Genomic DNA, 13,162 nt, shown 5'->3' on the forward strand with positions numbered 1-13,162 from the left:
GGCATCTTCATATTTTGACAACTAAATATAATTATTTGTAATTATTGTCTTATTTTACCTTTGTAAAGAAATGGCAGGTACATTATAAGGCAGTTCTTCTACTTATTGGTGAGGTATCTTCCTGTAAGTATAACTGGGAAGTCATTTTGGTGACTAAAGCTCTACATACATCATGCAAAGCGATTTATTAAACCTTGTGCTAAGGTGCAATGAAGCAACGTCCCTAGCAACCAACTAGATTGCATCCCTCATTTTTTTTTTTTCCAAAAGACCTAAAAAAATTAAAGCTGGAAACGTATTGGTTGTTATGGGCAACTGCTCCTTTGATTCCTTGCACAAGGTTTGATAGATCTCCCTCCATGTTTATGATGTACATGCTTCATGTGCATGGAGGGTTCTTCCAACACATATTACAAACTAATCCATAGAACCCAAACACACAAAGAAGTCCAAAATGTTGGCCTCCATTCAGGTGGTTTCCATTTATATGCTGGGTTGAATAATACTGGATGGAACCTCTGTGCTATTTCATACATCAAGATCCAGTACATGGAACTCTATGTATATAGTACCATCTGCCATAGGCATATATCGGAGGTAAATGTCAGGGAGTCCATCAAACACACAATGGGAAAAGAACCAAAGAAAGAGTAATATTTCCTCACTGAATTTTACTTCAATCATTGGTATTAGAGATGAGCGAACTTACAGTAAATTCGATTCGTCACGAACTTCTCGGCTCGGCAGTTGATGACTTTTCCTGCATAAATTAGTTCAGCTTTCAGGTGCTCTGGTGGGCTGGAAAAGGTGGATACAGTCCTAGGAAAGAGTCTCCTAGGACTGTATCCACTTTTTCCAGCCCACGGGAGCACCTTAAAGCTGAACTAATTTATGCAGGAAAAGTCATCAACTGCTGAGCCGAGAAGTTTGTGACAAATCGAATTTACTGTAAGTTCGCTCATCTCTAATTGGTATCATATGGGCCTTAGACAGTGCTGGGATTACAAGCTGTATACTAGTGCAGTACATAAAACAGCCTAGCAGTACTGACATCTCCCAGATCACTGGTATCGCTCCCTCTTGCCCTTGTCCTGGCTTGTATGCCACCCGCTTCCCTGGCCTGTCATTAACAATCGCAGCAGGTCTCAGGAGTGACCAAAACAATGTTTGCCATGTCCAGCATAGGGTTCTCACAAACCGACCTCTTTTCAAAACTTTTGCTCACACACTCTAGTAGTGATGAGCGGCATTGGCCTATTCGAATTCGCGATATTTCGTGTATATATAGACGAATATTCGTCCTATATTCACGAATTTCGCTTATTCGTCATATTCGCATGTTTGCATGTTCGCGTATTCGAGGAAGAAAACAGTGAGGGGATGGACAACTTTACTATTGGTCGCTTGGGATGTTGTTGATACCCTCTGACAAAGGTATTTGCATGATTCTAATTGGCCCACAAGTGAAAAGAAGGAATGTGTGAATATTCACATATGCAAATATTCACATATGCGAATATGCGGAAAAAAAGTGAATATTCGTAATTTTGAACATATAGTGAATATATTCACAATATTTGCGAACTCGTGAATTTGTGATATTCGCAATAAAAATTTGAAATGCGAATATTCGCACCCAACACCAATCTCTAGTAATGAACATATAATACAGAGATACCATGTAGATGTATGCATTCACTTTTGCCCCCTATTGACATTGTGTAATACATACATAAAGATATATATATATATATATATATATATATATATATATATGTGGTAGCCCTTGGGGGAGTGTTGGTAGTGGGGTATTGTTTCGGTAAATGAAGGGTTAATGTTAACCCTATAGTTCGTGACGCCAGGCTGAGGGCTAGTATGCTGAGGTAATTCTCACCACCCTTCCCAGTAACGATAGGTGCATGTAATAAAATGACTGAAGATCCACGAAGTAGTTGAACTTTAACTTGAAGAACTTTACTTAGATGATTGCGGTACATCCAATGAACAACAGTTTCAGGCAAACAGTCTCTATATATCTCAATGACTGACAATTGTTGCGGACCTCGAATGAAATTAAAGTCTCTGAATCTAGGGTGATTATTGCAGATCCGTCCGGATTTAGGGGATAGATAAGGTCCGGTGATCCTGCAGAGTGTTTAGGGATTGATAAACTCGCGATCCAGAATATATCAGCCGCTGCCGCAAGGCTCCGGCCTAACTCCCTGCGATAGACAGCTGTGCAGATCCTGCTCATTTGACAGCCCGGGAACCAGAGAGAGAACAATGGTCGCAGCTCCCTTATATGGGCAGGGGCGGGGTGAATCTGATTGGTCCGAACATCCGTCATTAACTGTTACACAGTGTGATGGGTAGCATACGTCACAGGGACCTCCAAAGGTCCTTAAGCAGAAATACACCTGACCACGTGACCCGCAGGTCCTGCTACGCTATAGACAGGTAATTAACTATTTATAGACATTGATATCATATTTACATTCTTCTTAAATAACCTATTAGTGCAATAACTATCTGGATGAGAGGTGACCAGGGGTGAACTAGACAATGGGGACCCCGACGTCCTAGGGACTCTGGCTAAGGGGACCCACACACGCAGATACCGGATAGGATACGGTACCGGGACACCACATATATATATATATATATATATATATATGTGGTGAGGGTGTTGGAAGGGCAGATGTTAACCCTTAGCGTTTGTGACGCCAATGCGTGGTGTTTTTGTGCTTACCAGGCTTTGACTTTCTCCTGCAGGGGTTACTGGTGGTGGATGCGTGGCTGCGTGATTAGGCCTTGGTCTCCCTTAGGAACACCAGACACTCTCAAGTCTTCACTTGACTGTAACTGCACTCAGAACTGAACTCAGCACTGATTAGCTACTCCCAAGTATATAAGGAAGCAATTTGGAGATGTCCCATTTTTTCACCATCAAGTCGCCTGTTCACTTGCACCTTCCTTGGTAACAGTGGTCTTAGTAACAATGTTTAAAAGCACATTAACACATAACTGAATGGGTGAATAGAGTTCTGAGGAGGGTGGGGGCCAGGGGACTGGGACTGAGTCCACTTGATAGGACCTACAGCGTACAGAAGGGCCACTTCCGTACTGGGCCACCACACACACACACACACACACACACACATATATATATATATATATATATATATATATATATATATGTATATATATATGGTAATATTTCCAGGTATGGGGTGGTGACAATATCACTGTTGTACACAGCTAAACCTCTATAGTAGAATGTACTGTAAATGAGCTGAATGCTGTGGTTAGACCATGGTTAATCCAGCACTGGCATGAATTACTGTTTCTTTAACTGCAGATGACTACAACTGCCATAAATTAGAGTCTTTGACAAGAATCTCCTCATTTGGGATTCAGCTGTCACGCTGCCAGGGTCCCATAGCATGGAGCACATTTTTTAATTTGCTTTAGTTTGTGCCACTGGCTCATGCATAGACTCTGCTAATCTTGTTCTTAAATGTGATACAAAGCAATTAGGAGCAGAATTAACATTGTATGCACTTTGCAGATTCAGCTCAAATCTTGGAAAATTGAGCATAAGATTCTATTTACCAATGCTCATTAATGTGGCTATTTCTATGTCTTCTGGCTCTTTTACAGTATCTTAGCAAACAATGCTCCCTAGTCAGCTTTTCGTTTGCAAAGCTTTCCTAAATTTGCACAGAAGGAAAACAGATACAGTATAGGGGCTGTATAACAAGTAAAAGATTGTCTACATCAGTGATGCAAACAAGAAGGGGTGATTTAGTTGGATCCGATGGGTTTGGACTCCTTAGATACCCTGTGTACCTGGTTCACCCCTGTTTAAAAATCCCGACTGGTCCTCATTTCTCGGATTCAACTGTATCTGTGTCCTGAAGCCCCAGATGCAATTGAATATATTGGGGCACTACAGGGTACAAGTGTGTAAAGCTGTGGCCCTCCAGGTGTTGCAAAATTTTAACTCCCAGTAGGCCCAAAGAGCCGTTGGCTGTCGGGGCATAATAGGAGTTGAAGTTTTGCCACATCTGGAGGGCCACAGTTGGAGACCACTGGTGTAAAGTTGGTGTAAAAACCACTGGTAAGTTCCTCTCCTCCAAAATATGTTCAACAGGAAAGCACACCTCAGGCCAAATCAGACCTGCAGAGCCACCAGGAATAAATTGTCCAGTTTTACAGTCCCAATTGAACCCAGCTATAGTCCCATCCAGGTTTGAACACAGCACTATGCCCTCCCAAACACTGGCACCTATATCTGCCTAGTTATTCTCACAGCTCCAGTAAAGCAGATAATAAACTTCTGCCATCACTATCCAGCATACAGTACAACCTTTATGGAACATTCAAAGCTCAATCCCCACACAACTCATCAATGGTTATCAGATGTTTACCCTCCACTCTGTCAACCTTACTCCAATAACTTGCTTGGCAAAGCATTTGAACTGCTCTTCTCTCTTGACAGTGGAGTAGCACTTTCTGAAACAATACTCTCCTTCCTCAGATCGTCAATATATTGTCTACGAAAATGCGTTCATGTTGGACAAATACATTTCATGTTTATTATTTTATCTGGTCCGTATTGTCAGGTCCCTGCATCTTTTGCACAATCTTGAGACACCATTTTTTACTTACTTTTTATCTGTACATTATTAAGTGGAAATGACCCAAAGTAGCCATTTTTCCCTCCCCAATGTTAAGTGACTTTTTAGTGTTACAAGGTCTCAAGTGTAAATGAGGAGCAAGTGTCTTACATTTGGTGTTATCGCTCTCACACTCTCTAATACTGGTCACTGGAAGTTTAACATAGCACTTCATGGCAAAGAACTGTCCGAGGATCTGAAAAAAAAAAGGCTTGTTGCTATACCTAAAGATGGTCTGAACTATTAAAAGATTGTCAAGAGCAAGACCATACAGCGGTTTCACAGGACAGATTCCACTCTGCACAGGCCTCACAATGGTCGACCAAAGTAGTTGAGGGCACGTACTCAGCATCATATTTAGAGTTTGTCTGTGTAAAAAGACCTATGAGTGCTGTCAGCATTGCTTCAAAAGTTGACGAGGTGGGGGGTTGGTCAGCCTGTCAGTGCTCAGATCATAGCCACACACTGCGTCAAATTAGTCTGCATGGCTGTTGTCCCAGAAGGAAGCCTCTTCTAAAGATGAAGCAAAAGAAAACCTGCAAACAGTTTGCTGAAGACAACCAGACTACGGACATGGATTACTCGGACCATGTCCTGTGGTCTGATGAGACCAAGATAAAGCAATTCAGTTCAGATTGTGTAAAGGTTGTGTGGCTGCAACCAGGGGAGGAGTACAAAGAAAAGTGTGTCTTGTCTACAGTCAGGCATGGTGGTGGGAGTGTCATGGTCTGGGGCTGCATGAGTCCTGCTGGCACTGGGGAGCTACAGTTCATTAAGGGAACTATGAATGCCAACAAGTCTTGTGACATACTGAAGCAGAGCATGATCCAGCATGATAACAAACCCAAACACCTCTCCAAGATGACCACTGCCTTGATAAAAAGCAGAGGGTTAAGGTGATGGACTAGCCAGGCATGTCTCCAGACCTAAACCTTATTGAGCATTTGTAAACCTTATTGAGCATCTGTGGGCATCCTCAAGAAAGATGGTGGCGTACAAGGTCTTTAACATCCACAAGCTTTTGTAATGTCAATATGACAAACTCTATGCCCAAGAGGCTGGACACTGTCATTAAACATGATTTTTAATATTTGATTCCCTATTAGTGTTGAGCGGCATAGGCCATATTCGAATTCGCGAATATTCGCGAATATATGGACGAATATTCGCCATATTCGCGAATATTCGCATATTCGTAATATTCTGGTTTTATTTTCGCATATGCGAATATTCGTGCGTGCGAAAATTTACATATGCGAAAATTTGCATATACAGAAATTAACATGAGAGACAATTCGCATATGCGAAGATTAGCATGCACGAATTTTCGCATATGCGAATTTTCGCACGCCAGTCTCACACAGTAGTATTACAGCCTTCTTTACACCACACAAGCTGGAAGCAGAGAGGGGTGATCACTGTGATGTGTACTGTGAAGGAAAAAAACAAACAAACGAATATTCGTAATTACGAATATATAGCGCTATATTCGCGAAATTTGCGAATTCGCGAATATGCGATATTCGCGAATAATATTCGAATTGCGAATATTCGCGAGCAACACTATTCCCTATGCCAAATAAATAACTTTTGTGATTGGCTTCCATTAAGAAAAAAAAAAAAAATCTTTTATGTTAGATTTTCTGTTGTATACTTCTGGCCACCAAGGGTCTCCCTTCTTGGCCAGAACACATTCGGTCTGATCAAAATGAAAGATTTTGGTCTTCTGCTTTTAATGGCAGGAGACCAAACTCTCAGGAAGTGTTTCTCTGCACTGATCTTGATTGACATCTGCAAAGAGCCTCACTGAAAGCTGTACAGACTAAAATCTGCACAGACTGAAAGCTGCAACGAGCCTCACTGAAAGATATACAGACTGAAAACTGCAGCACAGAGCTTAAGGTCTTCTATTCATCACATCACTGCAATGATATGAGAGCAAAAGTGGTCAGCCAGCAGGCTTCAGTGATGTCATGCTGGAAGATTGCACTATGTGAGAAAGAAGAAAGGTAAGATACAGAGCTTTTTAAAGCTCTGCCATTTTTTTGAAGGGTAGGAGGAGTATTAGGAGTAGTAGGTAACATAGCCTGAGTTAGTTTAGAAAAGTTTACTTGGTGACAGGTACTCTTTAAGGCGGTGCTGAAAAATAGTGGTGGCCACACAATATAGTGAGACTTAGGGCCCAATTTGGCCATTTCCACTTGGGGTTTACTCACTTTTGTTGAAAAGATTAGACATTAATGGCTGTGTGTTAAGTTATTTTGAGGGAACACAGTAGAGATGAGCGAATTTCTTAAAAATTCGATTCGGACGATTCAACAAATTTTCTGGAAAAAATTTGGTTCAGACCGAATTTATTTGCGGCAAATTGCTATTAAAAACAGCTATTTCTGGTCTACAGAGAGGCTCAATAGGGGTGTAGAACACTTTGCCTGGTCCTAACAAGCATAGGGAGTGTGCTGTGTTAGTGAAATAATACTGTTATTCAGTATGACATGCAGATTACAGGCATCGCTATTAGAATCACTGCCACAGAGCTTCTAGATGTGGCAGATTTTTTTAATGTAATTTTAATTACATTTAATTTTAATTTATTTACATTTTCTGATTACCTATTCTGGTGAGCATCAAGCTGGCCGTCCTCCACCAGGCGAGATACCACCTGTTCCAGCCCCTGCCTCTCAGTGCCCCCCTGACTGTGAAAGTGGGAATGTTTCATTTAATCAGTTATGGTTCATTGTTATCGCTCCAAGATGTTTCATTGGATTCTTCTGTTAATTCCACAGGCAATTTGACGTCGACAATCATAGGACCTCAGTCTTGAAAAGATTACATTGATTTTTTTAAATTTAAGAATTCTATTAGATTCCCAAGTTTAATGTCCCGGGGTTTACTTTGAACTAATACTGTATGACCACAAAACCCAAGCTAACAAGGAGTCACATGGCGGCACAATGACAGAGCCTAGAGGTGGCAGAAGCATGAGGAGACCATAATCTGGCAGAATGACACAGCCTGGAATTGGTGGCAGCAAGAGGAGACCATATAGTGACTGAATGACACAGCCTGGAGTTGGCGGAAGCATGAGGAGACCATAGGTCCTTACAATCCCTAAGATTAAAAGATGAATTTTCAAATTTAAATTGGAGATTTATAGTAGCTAATGCTACCATAACATTTTTTAGGTAATGTCCCAGGCCCAGCAGCATCAGATAATCATATAGAGGCTGAATGACACAGTCAGGAGTTGGCAGCTGCATGAGGAGACAATAGGGCTTCACAATCTCTAAGATTAAAAGATGAATTTTCAAATTTAAATTGAAGATTTATGGTAGCTAGTGCTACCATAAAAATGTTTAGGCACAGCATGGAGGTGGCGGCAGCATGTGGGGACCATATAGTGGCTGAATGGCACAGCCTGGAGTTGGCGGCAGCATGAGTAGAACATATAGTGGCTGAATGACACAGCATGGAGGTGGCGGCAGCATGAGGAGACCTTATAGTGATTGAATTCCACAGCTTGGAGTTAGTGGCAGCATGAGTAGAACATATAGTGGCTGAATGACACAGCGTGGAGGTGGCGGAAGCACAACGAGATCATAAAGTTGCTGAATGGCATAGCCTGGCTTCACAATCTCTAAGATTAAAAGATGAATTTTCAAATTTAAATTGAAGATTTATGGTAGCTGGTGCTACCATAAAAATGTTTAGGCACAGCATGGAGGTGGAGGGAGCATGAGGAGACCATATAGTGGCTGAATGGCACAGCCTGGAGTTGGCGGCAGCATGAGGAGAACATATAGTGGCTGAATGACACAGCATGCAGGTGGCGGCAGCATGAGAAGACCTTATAGTGATTGATTGCACAGCTTGGAGTTAGTGGCAGCATGAGGAGAACATATAATGGCTAAATGACAGCCTGGAGTTGGCGGCCGCATGAGTAGAACATACAGTAACTGAATGACACAGCATTGAGGTGGCGGCAGCATGAGGAGAACATATGGTGGCAGAATGAGGCAGCCTGAAGGTGGCAGCAGCAGCAGCATCAGGAGTCCTGAAAGTGACCCAGTGACAGAGTGGTGCGGTGGGTGGCAATACCAGTACCCGGTGAAGAAGATGGGTGAAAAAAGGTCTGATGCGGAGGAATGCAACTGGGGAGCAGCGCCTTAAATCTGTTTGGCACTGTCCATATTTGTGAAGTGTTGGTGTGGCATCATGGTCAATCTACTCTGATGCATCAGGCATTGGTGGGTGGAAATCCTGGCTGATCCATGCCTGATTCATCTTCACAAAGGTCAGTCTCTCCACATTTTTCGTGGACAGACGAGTTCTCCTTGGGACGACTATGGCCCCCATCGCACTAAACACCCGCTCTGGTGGCACACTACTGACCGGGCAGGACCGCTTTTCCAGGGCAAACTCTGCTAGTTGTGGCCACAAATCAAGTTTGGCTGCCCAGAAGTCCAGCAGATCTTCAAGGAGTGTTGGCATGGGCATGCCAAGGTATGTCACCATCTGCTGGTTCAGGTCTACTAGCTGCTAATGAGTTGCTTCACTATGCGGATGAAGAAAGGTACTCATCAGCGACTGTAGACTCAGGCTGCTGCTGAGGGAGCTTGTACTGCTCCTGCCACCCCAGGTTGGTGTAAAAAAGGCCCACATTTTGTGCCGGAATCGAGGGACCAATATGGTGGAGATGGGTGAAAAAAGGTCTGATGCGGAGGAATGCAACTGGGGAGCAGCGCCTTAAATCTGTTTGGCACTGTCCATATTTGTGAAGTGTTGGTGTGGCACCATGGTCAATCTTCTCTGATGCATCAGGCATTGGTGGGTGGAAATCCTGGCTGATCCATGCCTGATTCATCTTCACAAAGGTCAGTCTCTCCACATTTTTCGTGGACAGACGAGTTCTCCTTGGGACGACTATGGCCCCCACCACACTAAACACCCGCTCTGGTGGCACACTACTGACCGGGCAGGACCGCTTTTCCAGGGCAAACTCTGCTAGTTGTGGCCACAAATCAAGTTTGGCTGCCCAGAAGTCCAGCAGATCTTCAAGGAGTGTTGGCATGGGCATGCCAAGGTATGTCACCATCTGCTGGTTCAGGTCTACTAGCTGCTAATGAGTTGCTTCACTATGCGGATGAAGAAAGGTACTCATCAGCGACTGTAGACTCAGGCTGCTGCTGAGGGAGCTTGTACTGCTCCTGCCACCCCAGGTTGGTGTAAAAAAGGCCCACATTTTGTGCCGGAATCGAGGGACCAATAAGGTGGAGATCCGGAAGTCATCCCGCTGCTGAATGGTGACATTTTAGCTGTCACTACACAAGCAACTGAGCATGCATCATGCCATTTGTGCAAGTGACTCGGAGGGTCTCCCTGCCTCCATCTCAACTGCACACTGCCACAGTGTGTCTGGGTCCTCTGTCTCGCCTTCCTCATAACCTTTTAGCTCCTCTGGGTGCTCCTACTCTTCCTCTCCTGTCAGATGACTAGGAAAGCCCATTTCGCGAAACCTAAACTGTGCTCCACTGTGCCCCTTCCCCTCCTCCTCCTCCTCCAGTTCAGCCCCCATAGGGCTCATGTGGCTTTGAGATGTATGCGCCACGTCTCCAGTGCCATGACCAGTCATCATTTCCAACATGTGTTGTAGGAAATGAAGCAGTGGAATGATGTTCTTAATCCTGGCGACTGACTAATAATGTGGCTTCCTCAAAGGGCCTGAGCAAACGGGAGGTGTCATGTATGAGCTGCCACTGGTTGACATTGAAGTTACACAGGGGTGTCCTATTATCCACTTGGAACATCAAGAAATCAGTGATGGCTTTTCTCTTTTCGTATAGTCGGTCCAACATACGGAGGGTGGAATTCCAACATGTGGCAGCATCGTAAATCAGACTATATTGGGGGATATCGTTCTGATCTAGGGTGTGCTTTGTGGTGTATGAGTGGCTGAAGTGCATGCAAAGTTTCCTTCCCATTGTTAGGATGTCTTGCAAATGGGGGGAACACTTCAGGAAGCGCTTGACAACCAGATTGAACACATGTGCCATGCAGGGCGCATGGCTCAGCCTTCCGTGTCGCAGCGCAGACAAGATGTTCTTCCTGTTGTCGGTCACTATGGTTCCCATTTCCAGTATTCCTGGAGTAAGCCTTGCTCCAATTTCTTTATGAATGACATTTAGCAGTTCCTCCCCTGTGTGACTCAGTTCACCAAGGCAAACCATGTGAAGAACAGCGTGACACCGCCATGCCCTGCCCACATGGTATGCTGAAGGGGCACTGAGACTTGTCTGTGCAGTGGAGGCTGAGGACACGGTGCAGGATGAGGAGGCGGAGTCGCACACTGTCACAGGACCAATGGCCTGAAAGCGTGGAGGAGCCGGTGTGTACTTTTGGCTGGCCTTTCACAATATCTAGGCCCTTGAGACTTTATCATGAAAAAAATGGAACAACACTTTGATGTACGTATGTGGTATGCACTTATGAGGGCAGAAAAATGTGTCACAGTACGCTTAAAAAAGATTTTGTGCACAACACCAGCATTAGACACCAGTGCTGCAGCACACAGTCGCTGTGTACTACAGCCAAAATAGCACTTTCTCAATCTCACCCCCTTCTCTATAAATGCTTCTAGCCAGGATTTGTGCTTGAGCTGAATTGCTGCTGTTCTTCTGTGCAACACACTGCTCTCTGATCCTCTCTATCAGGGCCGGACTGGCCTACCATGATACCGGGAAAATTACCGGTAGGCCGCTCACCCTGGGGCCGGCAGTGGCTGGCCTCTGCTCAGTCACCTGACCCATTCTTGTAGATTGGAGTGCGACCGCGTCGCCCATGCACACTAGCATACAAGGGCCTGATACTAGTATCAGGACCTTGTATGCAGCGGACGCAGAGTGGCGGAATTGGGAGCTATAAGCTCCCGGCCCCGCCACTCAATCCACTCACCTGCTACGAAGAGGCCGCGCAGGATGTCTGCTGCATCAGGGCACGGGCGGCGCAATCATATAACGTCATCACACCACCGGCACTAGGACACAGACGTTACTGGGCAGGTCGGAAAGAACGGGACGTCGTGGGTGTGATGATTAGGTAAGTCCTTTTTTTTTTGTTTTACAAATACTGCCACTGAACATGAGGAGGATTGGGGGGGGGGGGAGTCTGCCTGCAGATTTATATTTAGAGGGTACGGTGTGTGGAAGGTTTATATTTAAAGAGTGCAGCGTATAGTAGTATTATATTTAAAGGATAGAGTGTCTGGCAGGTTTATAATAATAATTGCTTTTATATAGAGGATAAGAATCCGCTGACATAGCGCGCGTCACGTTCTGCCGAGTGAAGATTTAGCTGGAACAAGTCCTGGCGGTATGTACCATCTGAATTAAATATGGAAAGACTATAGAGAAGACATCACCTATAGTCACTGATATTAGTGTGTATTCTCCTCACTATGTCCTATCAGAGCTGTAGTCACTTGTAAGATCTACAGTTATGATGAGTGAAACTACAACTCCCAGCAAAACCTTACCACTGCTTAAAGGGGTAATCTGCTGGAAAACATTTTTTTTTATCAACTGGTGCCAGAAAGTTAAACAGATTTGTAAATTACTTCTGTTTAAAAATCCTTTCAGTACTTATCAGCTGCTGTATGCTCCACAGGAAGTTCTTTTCTTTTTGAATTTCCTTTCTGTCTGACCCCAGTGCTCTCTGCTGACACCTCTGTCCATTTTAGGAGCTGTCCATAGTAGGAGCAAATCCCCATAGCAAACCTCTCCTGCTCTGGACAGTTCCTGACATGGACAGAGGTGTCAGCAGAGAGCACTGTGGTCAGACAGAAGGGGAATTAAAAAAAAAAAGATCTTCCTGAGGAGCATAAAGCTGCTAATAAGTACTGAAAGAATCAAGATTTTAGAATCGCGTCGATATTTGCATTTCTTACGAATCAAATTTTTCATGAAATTCGTAATGAATTCGGATTCGGCAGATTTGATTTGCTCATCTCTAGAACACAGCATTAAACACTGTTCTACAGGCTTTGTACTCACTTCTTAACTTTATTCAGTGTTGTCACATGAAAATGTATCACAAAATATGTACAAATATGTGAGGGGTGGACTTACTTATGTGATATACTGTACTGTGTATTAATTCTTTAGCTATAATGTTTGTGTCTTTCTGAAAACAATTTACTTAAACGACTGTTTTCTATATACAGGTGCTGCGGCTAAGTCTATGAGAGGGTGAGACATTCAAATTTAAAAGAAGGTCTTTGTTCATGACAATATGGCAATATCATATGTTATACATTTTTGACATCACTAAGCACAGGGGAATAATTAATTCTAATAAAATATGAGCTACTTTAAAACCGAGCATAAACGCTATTTTTAAAGGGGTACTCCGGCGCTTAGACATCTTATCCCCTATGTCACGCTTCTGCCCCCATGTGACGTCACGCTCTGATCCTCAAGTGACGTCAC

General features: G+C 43.8%; 1 protein-coding gene across 1 annotated transcript in view; it reads right to left on the minus strand.

The window, feature by feature from the left end:
* Nucleotides 1-13,162, minus strand: part of PDE1A (phosphodiesterase 1A) — a 421,223-nt gene that overhangs the window by 263,647 nt on the left and 144,414 nt on the right. The gene's annotated exons all lie outside the window — the stretch shown is intronic.

The sequence above is a fragment of the Hyla sarda genome, chromosome 8 (assembly GCF_029499605.1).
Source record: "Hyla sarda isolate aHylSar1 chromosome 8, aHylSar1.hap1, whole genome shotgun sequence".
NCBI classification, from domain to species: Eukaryota; Metazoa; Chordata; class Amphibia; order Anura; family Hylidae; genus Hyla; species Hyla sarda.